Source organism: Gracilinanus agilis, chromosome 2 (genome assembly GCF_016433145.1).
Source record: "Gracilinanus agilis isolate LMUSP501 chromosome 2, AgileGrace, whole genome shotgun sequence".
In the NCBI taxonomy this organism is placed as follows: Eukaryota; Metazoa; Chordata; class Mammalia; order Didelphimorphia; family Didelphidae; genus Gracilinanus; species Gracilinanus agilis.
The window spans coordinates 435,680,895-435,686,894 of record NC_058131.1 but is presented as its reverse complement, the minus strand read 5'-3'; the positions used below and the strand labels follow the sequence as shown (position 1 = coordinate 435,686,894).

Here is a 6,000-nt window from a genome sequence, read left to right as displayed (position 1 = left end):
TGCTAGTGTTTCTAGTACTATGTTGAATAATAGAGGTGATAATGGGCATCCTTGTTTCACTCCTGATCTTATTGGGAAGGCTTCTAATTTATCCCCATTGCATATGATGCTTGTGGATGGTTTTAGGTATATACTGTTTATTATTGTTAGGAAATGTCCTTCTATTCCTTTACTTTCCAGGGTTTTCAATAGAAATGTATGCTGTATTTTGTCAAAGGATATTTCAACATCTATTGAGATAATCATGTGATTTTTGTTTGTTAGATTGTTGATGTGGTCAATTATGTGGATGGTTTTCCTAATGTTGAACCATCCTTGCATTCCCGGTATAAATCCCATCTGATCATAGTGGATGATTCTCTTGATCAATTGCTGGAGTCTCTTTGCTGGCATTCTATTTAAAATTTTTGCATCTATGTTCATTAGGGAGATTGGTCTGTAGTTTTCTTTCTCTGTTTTTGATCTACCTGGCTTTGGAATCAGTACCATATTTGTGTCATAAAAGGAATTTGGTAGGACTCCTTCTTTGCTTATCATATCAAATAATTTGTATAGTATTGGGATTAGTTGCTCTTTGAATGTCTGATAGAATTCACTTGTGAATCCATCAGGCCCTGGCGATTTTTTCTTAGGGAGTTCTTTGATGGCTTGTTCAATTTCTTTTTCTGATATGGGATTATTTAGGTATTCTATTTCTTCTGCTATTAATCTAGGCAGTATATATTTTTGCAAATATTCATCCATATCTCCTAAATTGTTATATTTATTGCCATATAATTGGGTGAAATAGTTTTTAATGATTGCCTTAATTTCCCCTTCATTAGAGGTGAGGTCTCCCTTTTCATCTTTGATACTGTCAATTTGGTTTTCTTCTTTCCTTTTTTTTTTAATTAGATTGACCAGTACTTTGTCTATTTTATCTGTTTTTTCAAAATACCAGCTTCTAGTCTGATTTATTAATACAATAGTTCTTTTACTTTTGATTTTATTAATTTCTCCCTTGATTTTTAGTATTTCTAATTTAATTTTCATCTGGGGATTTTTAATTTGCTCACTTTCTAATTTTTTGAGTTGTACGCCCTATTCATTAATCTCTGCCCTCCTTAATTTGTTAATATATGGACTCAAGGATATAAATTCCCCCTCAGTACAGCTTTGGCAGTATCCCACAGAGTTTGGTAGGATGTCTCATCATTGTCATTCTCTTCAATGAAATTGTTGATTGTTTCTATGATTTCTTCTTTGACTAGCTGGTTTTAGAGAATCATATTATTTAATTTCCAATTAGTTTTTGATTTGCCTGTCCAGGTGCCCTTACTAATTATTATTTTTATTGCATTATGATCTGAGAAGGTTACATTTATTATTTCTGCTCTTTTGCATTTGTTTGCAATGTTTCTATGCCCTATTACATGGCCAGTCTTTGTGAATGTACCATATGCAGCTGAAAAGAAGGTGTATTCCCTTTTGTCCCTATTTATTTTTCTCCACGTATCAATTAAATCTAATTTTTCTAGGACATCATTCACCTCTCTTACCTCTTTCTTATTTATTTTTTGGTTTGATTTATCTAGATGTGAAAGAGGAATATTTAGATCTCCCACTAGTATGGTTTTACTATCTATTTCCTTCTTGAGCTCTGCCAGTTTCTCCTTTATGAATTTGGATGCTATACCACTTGGTGCATACATATTGAGCAGTGTTATTTCCTCATTGTTTATACTGCCTTTAATCAGGACGTAATGATCTTCCCTGTCTTTTTTAATGATATCTATTTTTACTTTGGTTTTGTCAGAAATCATAATAGCCACTCCTACCTTCTTTTTCTCATTTGACGCCCAAAAGATTTTGCTCAAGCCCTTAACCTTAAACTTGTGTATGTCCACCCGCCTCATATGTGTTTCTTGTAGACAACATATGGTAGGATTTTGGTTTCTGATCCACTCTGTTATTTGCTTCCATTTTATGAGCGAGTTCATCCCATTCACATTCAGAGTTATAATTATAAGTTGTGCATTTGCTGACATTTCCCTATCCTCCCCTATTCCTACCCCTTCTTCTTAAACTATTTCCTTTTAAACCAGTGGTTTGCTATTAAGCAGCTATCCCTTATCCCCTCCCTTGTTTAACTTCCCTTTCCACCCCCTCCCTTATTATTCCCCTCTTTTTGTTTTTAAAGGATTAATGAATTCTCTCCCCCTTCTTCTCCCCTCCCTTTTTTGACCTCCCCACTCCCCTGGTCCCCTTGGTTTATCCCTTCTGACTTTCTCAGTAGGGTTAGATAAGAGTTTTATATCCTTTTCATGTTTCTCTTGATTTTTGTGGTTGGATATCGAACTTTCCATTTAGTCCTGGTCTCTTTTGTGCAAATACTTGGAAATCTTCAATTTTGTTGAATGCCCATACTTTCCCCTGGAAGTATATAGTCAGTTTAGATGGGTAGTTGATCCGTGGTTGCAGGTGCAGCTCTCTTGCCTTTCTGAATATCATATTCCAAACCTTGTGGTCTTTTCGCGTGGAGGCTGCCAGATCCTGTGTTATCCTGATTGGTGCTCCTTGATATTTGAATTGTCTCTTTCTGGCTTCTTGTAAGATTTTTTCTTTTACTTGGAAGCTCTTGAATTTGGCTATTATATTTCTTGGCGTTGTCCTTTCTGGGTCTAGTGTTGAGGGTGATCTATGAATCCTTTCAATGTCTATATTGCCCTCTTGTTGTAGGATTTCAGGGCAATTTTGCTCAATAATTTCTTTTAGTATGGAGTCCAAATTTCTATTAATTTTTCCTTTTTCAGGGAGACCTATGATTCTGAAATTGTCTCTTCTAGACCGGTTTTCTTGGTCTGTCACTTTCTCATTGAGATATTTCATGTTTCCTTCTATTTTTTAAGTCTTTTGACTTTGTTTTATTTGTTCTTGTTGTCTTCAGAGATCATTAGCTTCTAATTACTCAATTCTGGCCTTTAGTGACTGGTTTTCCTTTTCAATCTGGTCATTTCTGGTGTTTAATTTGCTTATCAGTTCATTTGATTTCTGAGCCTCACTTTCTAATTGCAAAATTCTGCCTTTTAAACTGTTATTTTCTTGCCTGATTTCCTTTTGAGCTATTTCCCATTTCTCTAACCAAATCTTTTCTATCTTTCTCGTCATCTCAGTTTTGAACTCTTCAAGAGCTTGTGACCAGTTTTCATTATTTTGGGAGGGTCCAGATGCTTCTTTGTTCTCCTCCTCTGTTTGCTTGGTTGTCTGGATTTTCTCTGTTGAAAAGTTGTCGAGTGTTAAAGATTTCTTTTTCTTTTTGTTAATCTTCCTCTTCTGAACTTCCTGATTCTGGGTAGCCATTGTTAGCCCAGCAGCTTCTCAGCTTATACTCGCACTCAGGATCTGTCTGCGGTCTTTTGGGTCTTGAGGTCTGGGGTCTGGTTTTTCTCAAGGTCAAGCCCCCTGGTAGACTCCCTTGCTTGGTCCTCTGCCAGAGGTTCCTTTACAAGTCTCAGGGAGCTGCTTCCACAGTCGTATACCAGTCTGCACTTGTTCCCTACTCAGGGTTTCAGAGCCTTCGCTCAACCCTGTGTCTGCCTCCACCTGTGCCTCCGCCTGTGCCTGCTCTCTTGTCCATCCTCAGAGTCCGTGTATGTTCTTTAGCTTTTTGGGGTCCTAAATCTTGCTGCTCTCAGGAACAGGCCCTGGAGCAGCCAATGACTCAATAGGTGCCCCAAACTTGCTCTATTTCTCTTGAGCTGGCTTTGGCGTTGTATGTGGTGTGTGTGCAGGGGGTGGGGGGGGTGGTTGCTCAGCCTGAGATTTAGTGAGAGCTGTTTCACCCCTTTATAGCATGGAAATGTCCCGATTCCATGTACCTTCCACGCTGCACCCTGTTGTGGGGTCCCTCAGTTCATCTGGATTTGTTTTTATGTCCCCTTGAGGAGTCCTGTATGTTTTTGGTCAGGAGAGATTAAGAGCTGCTTTTTACTCTGCCGCCATCTTAACCCGGAACTCTCATGAGTTTTTGTATGTTGTCTCATTATTGTAATTTTCTTTTATGAAATTTTTCATTTTTTGCATAATATATTCTTTGAATTTTGTTTTTATGCTTCCAATCATGTGTTGATCCTTTCCTCAAGTCCTTTATTGAATTTATATTTTGCCTTGTGAACAAGAAATGATAAGACTAGTATTTATTTTGCACTTTTCTGAGATTTTTATTCCACTAAATATAGTCAGTTTTTGTTTAGATGCCATGTATAGCTAAGAGCCATATATATCCTTTTCTATTCCTAGTTAGCATCAGGAATTTATAATCAATAATTTCCTAAATTTGTGTTCAGCTTCTCAGTTTTTTTTTCTTATTTCCTTTTTGGATCAATTTGTTTATTTCTGAGAGGATATTTTGAGATCCCTCACTTGAATGGTTTTGATAGATATTTCTTTATCCCATTCAATTAACTTTTCCAAATGCTATATGATGTTGTGCTCATATAAATATATGGCATATGCACATATTATATGTGTTTGTATGTGTATATAGCATTGATTCTTTATGGTACTCATAAGCGTACTCCTACTTTCCTACTTATTTTATCATTTCTATATTTACTGAAATTATGATTGCTAATCTTTTTTTGAGATCAGATTGACAAAAGAACAACAGATTTTGCTTTAGCTTATCATTTTAACTATCTGAAATTTCATATTTTTTGTAAGGAACTTGTTGAATTCTGTTTTCTAATTCATTCTGTTATTGTATTCCATTTTCCAAATAAGTAATTCCATTTTAGGTACACAATTATAATTTTTTTTGTTATTTTATTTTTCATTTTATTAATTAATTAAGAATATTTTCCTATGGCTAATTGATGCATGTTCTTCTCATCCCCTCCTCCATTCCCTCTCCCAGAGCAGATGAACAATTCCACTAGGTATCATTGTTCAAAACCTATTTCCCTATTATTAATATTTGCAATAGAGTGATCATTTAAATTCATAATTTCCAATTATATTTCCATTGAACCATGTGATAAAGCAGGTGTTTTTCTTCTGTGTTTCTACTCCCACAGTTCTTCCTCTATATGTGGATAGTATTCTTTCTTTCCTTTTAAAATAAATACAAAAACAGCTGAAAATTACCTTGCCAGCAGTAAGCTGAGTGTTTTTTCTTACTGTCAGCAAGCAGGCTACTTTGCTCCTTAGAAAAAACTAGCAGGGAGGACCACACCCAAGGAAAAGCTTTCACTCCCTTTCAGAGAGGAAGTAGCCCTGCTCCATCTGAACTAGTTTTCTCCTGGTTGGGGGGGGGGGAACTCCTTCTCACAGCCAAAAACTGCTGGACCACTGGAGTAAAGGTAGTGAGTTCAGCTCAGTGAGGTTTGTTATTAGAGAGAGTGATTGTAACAAAATTTTAGCCTTGTTTTGCTCCTGGCAGTCTACTTTCCTTTTTCCAAGCACCACATATCTCTATAATTAATTTAGATGAGAAGCAAAAATTGGGGAGGTTAATCAGGAAGAGCAGCATTAAAGTAACAAAAAATTGGTCTTTCTTTTTACCCTAAGAGGCTTTTAGAGCCCATATAAGGAAAAATAATTTATAATATTTATAAAAACTCTTTTTGTTCCAGGTCAAATAAAAAAAATGGTGTTTTGCCTAAAGAAGGAAGTACATGATTAGGAAGTATGTGGTTCTATTGTGGAAGGCAGCTGCCATCCACTGAGACTCCTATTCTGAGCCTCAGATAAAGGTTTCCTTGCCTGCCCTCCACAAAAAGTTAATTAGATCAAGGTGTTTCTACATCCTTAAAGAGACCACACCCTGACCCTAATTCCTAGCTATCTGTGAAAAAAAACAGAATTACAAGCAATTTAATAATTAAATTTAAACATGATTAAAAAAAACATTCAAAATGATTTTTGGTACCATTTCCCAAGCTGGAACATTGTTTCTTTGGTATTTAAATTGACTTATAATCCCAGAGAACACTGTTCCTGGGTATGATTATAATAGTAGGA

General features: G+C 35.9%; 1 gene segment (V, D, J or C); it reads right to left on the bottom strand.

Annotated features, from left to right (window-relative positions):
- Positions 1-6,000, bottom strand: part of LOC123237656 — a 264,496-nt gene that overhangs the window by 138,755 nt on the left and 119,741 nt on the right.